At 37.0% G+C, this 15,073-nt stretch overlaps 1 protein-coding gene across 2 annotated transcripts in view; it reads left to right on the top strand.

Moving 5' to 3' along the window:
- The window catches only part of PCDH9 (protocadherin 9), a gene marked incomplete at both ends in the record, with an annotated part of 672,945 nt that overhangs the window by 164,719 nt on the left and 493,153 nt on the right, over positions 1–15,073 (top strand). The window lies entirely within an intron of this gene.

Raw genomic sequence — 15,073 nt, 5'->3', positions numbered from 1 at the left:
TACAGAGACAGACAGCTTCCTGAGGCTGTGGCTTGTTGATAGGTGTGTAAAGACCTACAAGTCAAGAAGAAATTGAGAGGATGTTCAAGGATCTTCCTGGTTTTGTGGATTGTGAGGGAAAGGATAAATACCGAATAACAGCTGTACAAGTCTAGCAGTAAGAGACAAGAGGCTTTTTCAGCCATGTGACAAACATTTGCTTCATTCATGCATCATAAATCTGCAGCTTGTTGTCAGTTTTTCCTTAGTCTTCCAGTACAGAGCCCTCAAGCATACCCACACTACTTGTTCTTGGAAATATATTGCAATGATAACTGTGATTCAGTTTGAGGTAAATAGAAGAGGGAGGGACTTCTAATTTGTAGTGGCTAGATAAGTACTGTTCATGAGCTTGCATTTATTTGCTTTTTTCATAGATTTTCTTTTCCCCCCAGGGTTCTACCCTTTGTGTGCTGCTTTTCATTTAAAACCAGATAGAGCTGATGCCTTTTCCTGGTCTTAAAATCAAGAGGCATACACGGTTAGAAGGGGAAAAGGGATTTTACCTTGGTATTTATTTTTAAGGATCCTTAGGTGTACACGTCCAGGTCATATGCATCAAGATGTACCCCACCGAGTCTTTCCCTGTGTCTCTCTCCTCTCATGTGTGTGTGTCCCCCCAACATTGGGTATAACATTATAGGCTTTTCTAATTAGCATATCTATCAAAGATTCCCCAATGAGAGGTTCAAGTGAGCCCCCCCTCCCCAAGGAACCTTCCCCTGGATGGTTCTATCTTGGTTTACAGAATGTGTTCTGGAGAGGACCTTGGGGTCTGGGGCACACTGATCCCTAGCTACGAAGCTTCTAAAATGTTTAGTCTCTTAGCTTAACAAGCAAGTCCAAGAATGTAGGCAAAAAGCACTAGGAATACAGAAGCTGTAAAAAGGTATAACAGGGGTATAAAAGAAAAGGCAAAAATCTTCATGGCATCAGAGCCAATTACATTGCAGGGAGTTTATGAAGAACAATTCTTGAGGCCTGATTTTCTCCTGTCTTTCTTTAACACAGAGTAACACCAAAACACTAAGAGATCAAGGCGGTAGAATTTACATTTCCAAAGTGTAAAAAACAAACAAACAAACTAGTAATTTATTAAGAGAGATGCCTATTGCAGAGACTGGGACTTGTCCTGGAGGGGCTTTACCTTAGATTATTCCTTAAAATGACATTTCAACAGATCTGGCAGGTGAGTTGGTGGATGGCTGACACCTGTGAGAGGGGTGTTGTTTTCTCCCTGTATTGGGTTTATGTGGCCAGGTTTTGATAGTGGGGGCAGCTTCAGTGAGAAGCTTTCCCTATGTCCAATAGAGCCAAGGCCAGCTGGCTCCAGGATGGACTCACTGCTGATCAAAGCCAAACACATCAGTGATGGTAGTAACACCTCTGTGATAACATATTTAAGAAGGGTAAAAAGTTACTGTGTTGCAGTCTGTAGTGCAGACCGTGGTGAGGCAGCTGTGCCCCTGAAGCCCACAGAGAACCCCATGCCAGAGTAGGTGGATGCCCAAAGGAGGCTGTGACCCTGTGCTGGAGCTGGCTCCTGGCATGTTCTGTGGACCTATGGAGAGACAGGAGCTCATGCTGGAGCAGGATTGCTGGCAGGATATGTGAGCCCACGAGGGATCCATGCTGGCAACCTGTTCTGAAGGACTTCACTCTGTGGAAATGACCCATGCTGGAGCAGGTGCTGAAGAGCTGCATCCTGTGGGAAGAACTCCCACAGGAGAATTTCACAGAGGACTGTCTCCTGTGGGAGGGATACCATGCTGGATTCAGGGGAAGAGTGTGAGGTGTTCTCTGCCTGAGAGGGAAGGACTTGATCCCCATTCCTTGTCCCCAGTACTGCAGGGAGGAAGAGGTATAGATAAGGGTATAAAGTTAAGTCCAGGAAAGAGGGACATGTGAGAAGAAGATGTCACTAAGATTTGGGTTTACTTCTCATTACCCAACTCTCATTTGATTGGTAATGAATTTGGTTAATTCCCCCAACTCTAGTCTGTTCTTCCTGTGACAATAATTGCTGAGTGACCTCTTGCTGTCCTTATCTTGACCCATGAGCTTTTCATTATATTTTTTTTCACCTGTCCAGATGAAGAGGGGAGTGATAGAGCGGCTTTTGTGGGCACCTGACGTCCAGACAGTGTCAAGCCACCACACACTCCCATTTTTTTGATTTGGAAGTGCTTAGCTTTCCTCCAAATTCTGCCCACTAGACAGCTAGAATTACTGCTGTGCAAAAGTCCAGTTGCACTTTCTTTGTCACAGACATTTTGAGTTGTCACTTGGTAATTCTCATTGACTTCCCAAAGAACTCATTTGCAATAAGCAGTCATTTTAGGTACTTGACAATTATTTGATTGGTTATTGTTTTGATCAGATCACATATTGCATGCCACATGAAATTGAAAAGATTTCATAAGTACCTGTTCCAAATTGTGGGTTTATGAGTGAAATTTAGATCTAAAATATTTTTAACCATAACTTTTTTGTTTTCTGTAGTTGTGTTTCTTCTTTTTCTTTTCTATTTTTTTTGTTTATGGGATGGGACTCTTTTTGTTAGAATCATTTTTAATTCCCATTAAACACAAAAGATTTAAATATAAATTGGAAATAGAGATTAGATTCTTGTTTATGAATATTAGGGAATCTCAGATGACGACAACCAGATTTTTTTTTTTTCTGTTACCTTATTTTTTAGCTTTTCTTTTATTTAACTCTATATTTCTAATTGCCAGATAGCATTATTTGTGATGATAAGTGATGAAGACAGTGAGTCCCACTAGTGGCCATTACCTGCAGGAGGTGCCCAGTTCACATTCTAATCCTTTACTAGCAAGTGATGATTTCTGTTCATTTATGTAAAATTGCTGTTGTATTTCAAACTTTGTATTCCAGTAAGATATGCTCCTTTAGAGAATGTTTAGAATAAGATTTACAAAATCTTGAGTTTTAAAAATAAAGAGAGAAGCTTTTAAAGTTTCTTTTAAAGCAACTCTTTGAAGAGGGAAAGCGAACTACACACACATCAAGAAAGCAGAGTATGATAGACATCAAGAAAAACCTAGAATATTTATCTCTTTATTTTATCAGATAGTTTGAAAATGTAAAGGCTATGTTGTTCTTTTCATATTACCTAGAAAATCTCAGCAATCCCTTGGCTGCAGAAAGAAAATATTCATGGATTGTTACATTGTAGTCACAGTTCCTCTCATTTCCCAAAATGCACAGCTGCTGTGTCATTTTAAGATTTAGAAATCACTGCATTTATGTTTTAATGATCAGTGGCAGCTCTTGATCTGAGTCATTAATGAGATTTTGACTACATCTGCATTTAAACCTTGTATATTCCGCAAGAGACAGAGTATGCTTGGAAAATGAGATTTCTGTCATGGTAATAATAAGTTTTACATGCTCAAGCTGAGAGGATTGACTCTTGTGAATCCTTTGCTCTACCCTGTGGAAGGTTACACGGTACAAACTTTCTGTTAAATGAGGAGGGGCAGAGGAAGAGCTCTTGCTACTATTTCCAATAGAGCCCTTTGTTCTGCAAGCACATAGGAAATGGCCCCTATGTGAAGGGACCTCTCACTTCTATGTTGAAAGTCTATGGGAAAGTCCCCTCAAAGTGAAATGTGATTTCGTACCTCACTCATTTATTAAGATGCTTTTACTGTCTTTGAGGGCAGCAGAGTACCTTCCTTGAGAATGACACATTGAGTGCATGAGGTGTCACTTGGGGGATGTTTAATATATTGTCATAGATATTTGGGTATAGTTAAACTGCTCTTAAAAATAGCAAATAATGGCCTTCCCAAAAAATGCCTGATTTGTAATTCTGTTTCTTAAAATCTTCCGTTATAATTGTTTTTGTATTATAAATTTTTGAGTATCGGTGGGTTTCTTAATCAGTAATAACTTGCTTACAGGTTAGAGGAAGTATAAATATTTTTCACACTAGAGTGAATTTCTAACAGGGTTTGCCTTCTTCCATGCTGCTTTCTCTGATGTATGCATTTCATTAGCCTTTCCATACTTTAACTCAGAGACTTGTTCTGTTTACTTCAGATTCTTGTGAAGTTGCTCTGGTTGATTTCTCTTCACGGCTAAATTTCAATTATCTATGCAACAAAAAGACAGAATTTTCCAAATTAGAAGTTGATGAATATGTCCAAAAAACGCAGAATGAACCTCAATAAAGTTTTCTTGTAAAAGTGTTACAATATATTTAGACCTGTTGAAAAAGAAGTTGTTATAGGTGCCTCACTGATTCCTTTATAAAGCCACACCTTTTTCAGGGTATCATTAAATATAGTCTAAATAGGCCAACAGCTGTTGCAAAGCCAAAGTACTGCCCATTAGGACACATGAGAAGTAGCTTGGAAGAGATATAGATGGTTTGCAGAATGTTGTGACCAACCTAGCATTTCAAATACCTCACTTGAATGAAAACTAAATTTGTAAATTGACCAAGACGTTGGTAGAAAAGTGGCACACAACAAAGCAACAACTCAACCAAAATGCTAGTTTTCTTTTGGACAACATCCACCTGCTACTGATTTCTGTTAAGGCCAAGAGTCACAATCCTAAGCACTGTTTTAGAAAAAATTGTTGAAAGTGTACAAAGTTATGAATAAAGGTTGTTCTGTAGGCTATTCATTATTTGGAGTTAACTGTATGGAAATTTGGTTGGCACGAACAATTTAGTAAGAGATGCTACTTCTAATTTGGCCACAGTAATTAAGGAGAGTGAGAGATAATGTTAAGGTTGACAAGATCAATAATTTCTTTTTGTTATCTCTGTCAAAAATTGTCCATTGTTGATTAAGATTATTTCTCAACTCCATTTGTCCTATACAAATCTTCAATTTGGCAAAATGTCAGCTCTCAGTTCTTCAGCCATCATCTCGTTTACCACAGAGAGTTTATCCTTTGGCTTTTGACTTACTATGTGGCAATTGCAGCCTCTGTTAGCACTTGGGAATTGCAGAACTTAATAACTAATGAGAATTATATAATTTTACACAAATAGCTACAATTCTAACAGATTAATTCACTTGGAATACTTATGACTACATGATTCTGAGTCTCGGTTCTTTTAGAGCTTGAGTGGAGTACAGAATATCCATACCCCTAATATACCTTCCCTGCTCATCCAGATGTTGAAAAAAATCAGACTTTAACACGTTTAGGACTCTCCTTCATCCCATGTCAGAACTTTGCAGAATCAGAATCATTTAGGTGTGAAAAATCCTTTAAGATCATTGAGTTCAACTGTTAACCCAGCACTGCCAAGTCCATCACTAAGCCATGTCTGTAAGTGCCACAACTGAAAATCTTAAGTATCTTCAGGAATGGTGACAACAACTTCCCTGGGCAGCCTGTTTAAATACTTGACAACCCCTTCTCTGAGAAATTTTCCTAGTATCCAGTCTAAACCTCCCCTAGCACAATTTGGGGCCATTTCCTCTTATCCTATCACTTTTTACTTGGGAGAAAAGAACAGCCCCCACCTGGCTACAGCATCCTCTCAGGTAGTTGTAGGGAGTGATAAGGTCACCTCTGAACCTCCTTTTTACCAGGCTAAACAACCTTAGTACTGTCAGCTGCTCCTTGTAAGACTTGGACTCCAGACTCTTCACCAGATTTTTTGCCCTTCTCTGGACACCCTCCAGCACCTCTATGTCCTTGGAATGAGAGGCCCCAAACTGAACATATGATTTGATGTGCGGCCTCACCAGTGCGGAGTACAGGCGGAAATCACTGCCCTGGTCCTGCTGGCCACACTATTGCTGATACAGGCCAGGATGCCATCAGCCTTCTTGACCACCTGGGCATGTGCTGGATCATGTCCAGCTGGCTGTCAAACAGCACCCCCAGATCCTTTTCTGCTGGGCAGCTTTCCAGCCATTCATCCCCAAAACAGTAGTGCTGAATGAGATTGTTGTGACCCAAGTGCAGAACCTGGCATTTTGCCATATTTAACCTCATTCAATTCACCTCAGCCTATTGATCCAGCCTTTCTAGATCCCTCTGCTGAGCCTTCCTACCCTCGAGCAGGCAATGCTCCCACTCAACTTGGTATCATCTGCAAACTTACTAAAAATGTGACAGTAATGTCCACTTTCATCCATCTCTGGATAAATAATTGTCTGCTTTGTTCTTTGAGATCTTTTGGAAGAAATGAATGAGCTGGAAAAAACAATGTTCTTATGTCTGAACACTGACAGTTTTGGAGATTAGGAGGGAAATGAAGAAGAATAGTTCAGGAGAGAGCTCTGGTTACCATGAACTGAAAATCCAATGAATTCCATGAACTAAGGAAAAGTATGATCCAGAATGTCTACCTTTGCAGTGGTTTATAAAAGTCTTATTGGCTCAGAGATTGCTTTGCATTTTCATAATTCCTCTTGCTAGAAATTTTAATCAGGGGAAACAAAAACCCAAGATATTTTATGTAATAATCGTCCACTGCATAGCATAAGATGACCACTTTATAATGCCCCTTATAAACTTAGAACTTCCCCTTATAAACTTCTAAAAATGATCATCCTGGAAAATGTAAAAGGACAAAAAAATTAAATCTAAAAGGATGGAAAAAAAAAAAAAAGCTATACATGCATGAACTACTGGCTAAGAACAAAATCAACAATTTCAGGCCTCATCTTACAAACACCTTACTTAAGTAAGTAATTACTTTCTTATATGTAAGTAGTGAATATCATGGGATTAATTATGTGGATAAAGGTTGCACACCTGGACCCTTGTTCACTGTGGAATCCTGAATAGAGGCTGATTTTGATACATGAGTAGTTTTTTGGAAGCCATTACAAATCTGATATTACCTATATTTTAATACTAGAAAATTTTAATGCGGACAAAGGAAATAGTAACAGATTAGATTTTATGCAGATTCTATCCAGAGATAAATTTATGCTAGAACAATAGAAGCAGAGAATTTGTTATTATCTTTGATATTGCTGGGACCCTGTAGTTTATTTTGGGATTTCTTTTTTTAAAGGCATAGATGCATAAACCATATCATATACTTATGTCAAGAACAAGTAATATTTATAACTATACTTAGATATTAGTTATGTTTATAGTTAATATTAAGTATGCTTAAGCTTTTTTGATTGCTTAACTATTTTCATGGAAATGTGCCTTATGTCCTCATGAAAACTACAAAATAAAAAAAGCTGTACTTTGCCATTGGTGTCTTCCAATCACACCATTCCTGACTGAAATGTCTGAGAAAAAAAGGAGCTTTTCAGCCTTAGGAAAGCCAATTCAGAGCCATTAAGCATAGCTCAATCTCTGCACTGAAGGGAAAAAAAAATCACTTTTGGATTGAGGATAAAGTGTGGTGTATGCGAAATCCCAAATAATGTGTAGAGAAAGCTACCAGCAAGTGAGTGAGTTCTGCATGGGACTGAATATGATTTTCTATGTAATATAGATAAAGTTGTAATAAATTAGAGAGCATAAAACTTAGTAGGCCTTTGTTTTAAGAGGGTCTCTTAGTTTCACCTTTAGTCTTGAAACCTAACTTGTAATTGGGCAAGTGAAATTCCGGATTGAAAATGTTCATTTTTTAGAAGTGCTGAATGGGGTCTTACAACATTCTGCATGTTAATTTTTGTCTTTTAAAATAGGCACAAATTCTCTTTTCTGTTTTTGGAAGACATTTGCTGTAATGGAAGCAGATAGGATAATATTCACTGGTACTTCTTCCAAAGCTCATTATCAAGTATACAGTGGCACAAAACAAAACCAAGTGCCCTACAGTGACATCAAACAAAACAAAGTGCCCTTTCTTTAACTAAGATTCTGAAATCTATCACATCCATATTTCATTCCATGCACATTTCTATCTAATCTAATTGGCTTAAATTTCCAAAATAAGAAGATTGTTTTAATGGTAAGAGAAGTGTATTTTCTATACCAGACACAATTCACAACAAAAGAACCCAGACCTAATATGAGATATAGGGAAAAAAAAGTAAAATATGTTGTTTGGCTTCAATATGCAAAACAGGAAGAGAGCATGCATTTGTGTACCATGAATGAGGTAATACGGGAAACCTAATTTCACATAACTATAATGAAATATATTATCTTTTATTTTAATAGTTGGGTGGCATTTATTTTTCTTTGCTAAGAAGGGGAAAGCATATTGTTAGAATAGTTTTCAGTAATTGTGTAAATTGTTCATATGAAAATGTTTCTTGACTTCAGGCCATGCTTTTTAACTGGTGACAAGATTTAGAACAGAGGACTTCAAAAGGAAGGCTGGGAAACTTGAAAAGGGAGCATAAACATCTAGGTGGAAACTTTATGTTGCAAAATAATGAACATTTAGGTAAATCTGCTCTTCCTGATCAGGTGGTCTGCTACTTCTTTTCACAATATGAATTCTCAAGAAGGAAGATAAGTTAAAGCTGGGTGAGTTTTAGTAAAATAAAATGGCCAAAATATGGCTGAAAATATAGTATTTGTGCACTATTAGGGTATTTTTTTTTTCATGTATGTAGTACTTAAGATGAAAAAATACAATGCCCAATTACCCTAGTAGATGCCTTTCAAATTAAAGGTATTTCCTTGTTACGTGGTGGTGGAATTGTAATCAATGAGAATTAAGTCTTAAAAATTTAAAAGGTGAAGAGCAATAAACATACTAATTATTCTGAGTTCATGTTTGTATATACTCATAGATTGGAAACAACTCTCATATTTCTGTGAGACTAGCAGTATTCACACTTTTTATTTTCCCACATAATATAGGATCTATTTCTTCTAGGCTTTTAGAATTAAATTCCTTACTGTTGCTAACCAACTCCTCCTCTTTTGCTATTGAATGTTGTACTACCATAGCATATTTATGCCTGAGTGTCCTCAGTACATGTCCTTTGGATTGGACTCAGCCTAAAACCAGTCTTGCAGACTAACTGTAAACTCTCAGGCATATCTAAACCATGTGGTGAGTGCAATGTGGATGTCCCAAAGGCAACACAAATATGTCATCTGCATGGTGCTTTGTAGCATTGTGTGTGATATACCAGCTCAATATGTGAGAGGTAGAACATAACCTTTTTTTGCTACTTTAATATTTTTATCCTGAAATAGAAAAAAGATAAAATAATTATAGGACTATGTTTGGTTAGTGAGGCATGCATGTGAATGTTCAGGAAAACAGACAATACCAAAACAGTGTACTAATACATACAGTGCCAATTCATAGAATCATACAACAGCCCAGGTTGGAAGGGGCCTTCAAAGGTCTAGCCTTTTATGTGAAGGAGAACTTTGATGGGATAATCTGGCAACCTGCCACGTTGCATTCCTTCAGTGATGGAAGCTGGGGAAGAGGAGACAAAACATAACACGTTTCTGTGTGGTAGCTAGCCGTATCTTAGCTCAGCCGGGGCTGCCTGTCTTCTTTCAGGTGTTATCCCTTGTCCAGATGTCTTCACTCTTTGCAGTGTCCAGTTTGTAAGCACTGTCTGAATTCAACTTCTCTTCAAGGCACGTACAGCTCCCCCGAGCTGGCCCTACAAGCACCGCTGCTCTATGTGCCCCCACCCCCAATATCTTCACTTACTTTCTAGTTACCCCCAAATCCCCACAGAATTTAGCAGGTTTTTTGCTTGCTACATAGGCAGGTACTTAAAGGTTTTCTTCCTGCCTCTCTCCCCTCCGGCTTTGAGAATGTAATGACGTTAGTAACAGTGGGAATAAGACCTGTTTGAGAATGCTGCTCCTAATCTGTGATCCTGCTTCTACCAAGTATCTCTCACACTCTGTTTTTGATTCAGTTTTCACTTAACAGATCTGATCTGAGGAGAAGTTCTTTTATGCTTGTGCCTGTCACTGTTTACCTGCTCTGAAAATCTTCATATAGAAAAAAACTAGGTAAAGAAAATGCTAATGAATTAGAAAATAAATAGTATAAAAACAAATATGGGAACAAGAATACTTTATCTCTGTGAGCAGCAAGGCAGACAGAAGGGAGAAAAACATGGTAAGTAAGCTGTGGAGAATAGGAAGTTTAAAAAGTAAAGTGCCTCTGTTTTAGAGACATTGCATGTTTTCCAGCTGCAGGATGTGTAGCAAGATGTCAATAGCATAGCTGGAGGTTAAGATAGGGCTGGAAGGCAATTGGGGCACACAGAATCAGTTGTATAGCTGTCACAGCAAAAATGTATTTGGTTCTTCATCTAGAAGTTTCACTGTTGCTCCAAACACATGCACAATGCTATATAGCTTACAGCAGTGGTTATACTAATTGACAATGGGTGACAAATCCAGTTGGCTAACTGGAATGGAGTGGAATACAATAGAGCATAAGACAATTATTCTGCAAAAGGGAAGCCCAAAGTCCTAATACTAAGATTTCATAGGAGATACTAAGATACTGGGGTAGTACTGGGATAATAGGAATTAGAACAGAATAGTGATTCATTATTACACAGCCTCTCTCCAAGACTGCCCAGATGTCTCAAGAGAAAATGCCAACATAACAAGCAAAGAAATGAACAAAATAATCAAACAGCCAGAGATGGGAAAATCCACTTAGAGGGAACTTTTCTCCAAATTCTTTTAAGAAATTATTGTCTTTTAAATCATGAAATATGGCACATAACCTCTCTTTCAAAATCTTTTAACAGTTAGTCAGCATAAGATTCCCAAGAATATCAAGAGTTGTAAGTGCCAAGTCCTTCTTTGAATCTTGGTAAGGTCTTGACATCAGTGACATCCTGTGGCATTGAGTTCCATAATCTAATTATGTGCTGCATTAAAAAATATGCTCTTTTATCAGATTAGGAGCTGCTGCTTTTCACTTTCACTTAGTGTCCTTTTGTTCTTGAATTATGAGATGCAGGACTACAGAAGCTCCTGATCTATTTTCTCTTTGCCACTTACCATTTTTATACTTTCATCTTTTTTTTTTTTTTCCTAAGCTTAACAATTCCAGTTTTTTCAGTTTTTTCAGTCTTTTCATATGAAGGCTCCTCTGTATGCCTAATTATCACAATCACTCTTTTCTGAATACCTTCTAATTCAGTAATATCTTTTTGTGATGGGGTTACCAGTACTTCACACTATTCCAGAGAAGAGAAAATTATTGATTCATATAATGACATATTTTCTTTCTTTCTTATTCCCCACCTAATTTCTTATGCATCTGAACATTTTATGTGCTTTTTTGACTGCAGCTGCTTATCAAGCAGGGCTCTTCATTGAGCTGTCTGCAGTGAGACCCAGGTGTTTTTCCTAAGATGGTGCTAGTAATTGAGATCTCTAATAAAACAAATTATCTGTTACAAGTTTAGGTTTCTTTGGTTTTTTTTTTTTTTTTTTTGTGTTTTGTTTGTTTGGTTGGTTGGTTTGGTTTTGTTTTTTGATTTTTTTTTTGTTTGATTGTTTGTTTTCCCAATAGGCCTTATTTTGCATTTAAATAAATTATTTTCACCCCTTTTGAGATGGCTACCCATCTCCCTTGGTCAATTATCTCTCAAGTTTCCTGTCTTACTCAGACTTGGTTAACAGGACTTTCTTATTACCTGTAAATTTTGCTAAATTGCTGTTCACTTATTTTTTTAACAGTAATTAATATATTTTGAACACTTGGTCCTTGTATGGTGCCTTGAAGCAACCTGCTGTTGGAGGTTTTGCTGTAATGAAAATTGACAATATATATGTTTTGTTTTTTTTTTAAATCTTTGAGAAAAGTTTTGCTTTGTTTTGCATCCTATTCCAAAATTACTTAGTCTTTGACTGAGATGGAGGCTGAATCTCTTGAGAGGAGCATTGTTCTTGCCACATTTATTCAATTACTCTAACAAGGTTAAGGGCCAAGTTGCCTTCACAATTAAAGCTAAATATTTGAGAGACAACGATCTTGTTTGCAACCACAACCATGGAAATTCAGGACAGAGGATGGAAAAGTAATTAATTCATGATGTTGGGGAGACACATTCAAAACCAAGCTGGGAGCAAGCTTTAATGTAACAGTTCTTAGCATTGTCTTGGTGATAATCCTTAAAAGCAGGAATATAATCAGTCCAAATAGGCAGCAGTATATGAGTCTACTTCTTACAGCTAAGACTTTGTGTGAAAATAAGGAAAAAGCAAACTAGTCGTATGGTCTAGACATCTGTTAATTTTCAAGACTTTCTTTCACAATATGATATGAACGAAGATATTTTAAGATCTGGAATACCTAAAGTTCTTGTTGGAAAGGGGAAGGGCAGGGCAAACTTATTTTGAGGCTTTTTATGTCCTGACCTCCCCTAGGCCTGCTTATTTCCTGGTATCTCTCTCTCTTTCTCTCAAGTGTTCCCCATCCTCTCCCTGAGAGAGTCTATGTGTGCTTCATCAACCCTGACTGCCTACAGTATGCAACAGACTTCACCACCTTTCTTCACCAAGAAGATTGCTTGCACAGAGAAGGCTCCTCAGACTGCTTGGACACCTTGCACAGATGCATGCCACTGCCTTGAACTCAGAATGGACACTAAAAGAGATCCTGAACATATTGGTGGAAATGTGATCAGACACCTGCAACTCAGACCCTTCCTGTTTGGTAAAGGACCTATAAGGACAGCTAGAACTTCTTGTGATATTCCCATAGTTTTATCTGACATAAATCCAGTATTTTTCATACTGTAGTCCACCCAACCCTAATCCAAGCTATTTTGGGTAAAATGGAGGTTGACAACAGTTAACAGTTGACAACAGGTATCAAGTATTTAATTTCTGAACGAGCCTGTGAAAATGCTAGTAACCCCTCAATAACTAGTGCTGGTGCCAGATAAGATGAGAGGGCAGAACAGGGAATATAATTTATGGCTATCTATGGACCAGTTATACATACATATATCTATATATATATGCACACATATATAGCTCTGTGTATAAGAGTATTTATACTACATATATTCTTTTTCCTTTAGCAACCTACTTCGATACAGTAAAATATAGGATGCTGAATTATAAGAGAGTAACAGTAAAGCTTGGCACTGTGACCTTTTTGTTCATTCATAGCAATACAAAAATTACCAGTATAATATAGCACAATCAAAAATATAGTGTTTCTTATTTGAAGGAAGACTAGGAAGAAGACTCAGTGCTCTTCACTTAATTTTGGAAGGCTCTGAAGTACAACAGGGCTTGTGCAGCATAAGAAAGTGACAGAACATGAACTGTATAGTCACACCTATTAGTGAACATAATGTTATATTAATGACTTTTTTGCATCAAATATAAGAACAGAAACTGTACTGTGTGTCACTTAGATAATTTAGAGGAAAAAAATGATACCAAACACATGAGCTCACTGCAACAATTCCAAACTGAATGCTTTTCACAATAGATTTGCAAAATAAGCAGCAACCTAATAAAATATTGTGTAAGCCTTTACAGTTTGCCAGCCAAACCTAAGAAAATAACATTAAATTATTGGAGGCAGAGTTTTGTGGAAACAATGCATATGGAAAACAGTGACAATACTGTGCCTGCTGCTGGCTTCGTACTGAAAATATCTGTTCTTTGCAATTGCTGTGGGTTAATTTATCTCTTGAAAAGTGTGTGTATTTAGGTAGTATTAAGAGATAAATATATGCCTTTTCAGTGGTGCTTTTTCATTTGGGAAAATCTCACAGAATACTTCTCAACACCTCTGGGAAGCTGTTACTCACTAAACAAAGCCTGTAGCCCACTATTTTTCATGTAAACTCACTATGATAAAATATATCAATAAATAAGTATTAAAATGCTGTCTGGAGTAAATCTGTATCCCTATAATATTCCAGGGAAGAATCTGTATTTCTAACTTTGCAGGATTTTTTTTTTCTTTTCTTTTTCTCTAGAACCTATATAAGAATTGATTTGAATAGATTCAGATTTTCATATTTTCAGACAGGCTTCTGGGTTCTCTACTTTCCTTAAAAGGATATGCGTCCACCTGTGTTCCCCAGTTTAGTGGGATATCAGAACCCATAAGAGACACTTCATCTTTCAAATAAAATGTTTTAATACTTTCCATCCTTCCATGCTGTTAGTCCCAAGTAATGACTTCTTTCTGGGGAGTGGTATCAATGGTTATTACTTTAGTGTACAAGACAGTAAGTGAAATATCACATTGGGAATATGCTGTAAAGGATGATATTGGCTAAAATACTTGTTTATTTGGAAAGTACTGTTTCATCCTGAAATATCTGACAAGAAAACTATCAATTTTGGATCATGAGAGTTTGCATAACTACTGGGAGCAGAATTGGGTGGTGTTTTTGGTTACTCTGCATTTCAATTTCATATTAACCATAGTATAATTATGATTTTTTTTTTCTTTAGGCTAAGCAAACTAAAAGAATTATGAGGCACTAAAGGTAATCTTTCTGAATTTAGCTTTTTTTGTTTCTTTTTTTTTTTTTTACCTGACTTTTACAGCCATAGAAGTATATGTGTAAGATATTCAGCTTCCTATAATTGATCAAGATCTTGATCAAGGGACAATTTTTTTCCCTGCCCTTACTGGGGATTTTCCACATATATACAATCACAGAGACATAAATATACTTAATTTTTCTGTGTAGTTCTTACAATATCACTTAAAGTTAAAAGTAGTATCAGTAAAAACCAACAGGAGTTCTGTTTTTATTAAAGTGGAACTCAGATTTCATCCAAATATGACAAAGATACTGTTGAAAAGCTGTTTTTTATGAACACTCTCAAATCACTTGGGATTTTGCTGCTTTTTTTTTTTTTTTTTTTTTTTTTTTATGATGGCACTCTATTTTTCAAAGACATTGACTTTCTCCTGACACTTTTAATTATACTTGTCTATGTAAGACAAACCATGATCCTTAAACCATCCAGTCAAAGCTCTCAGAGCAGAATTATATATGGTTCCCAGAAGAAAACAGCTGAAAACACTAAAGCTAGATGGACAGGTACATTAATTATTACATTAACTTCAAATATTTTTTTTCCCTACCAACACCACTTTGAGAAATGGAGAATCTATCAAATC

This window comes from Coloeus monedula (genome assembly GCF_965178545.1).
Source record: "Coloeus monedula genome assembly, chromosome: 3".
Classification (NCBI taxonomy): Eukaryota; Metazoa; Chordata; class Aves; order Passeriformes; family Corvidae; genus Coloeus; species Coloeus monedula.
Note: the sequence above shows the minus strand (reverse complement) of the source record. Positions and strands in the feature narration are given on the sequence as shown.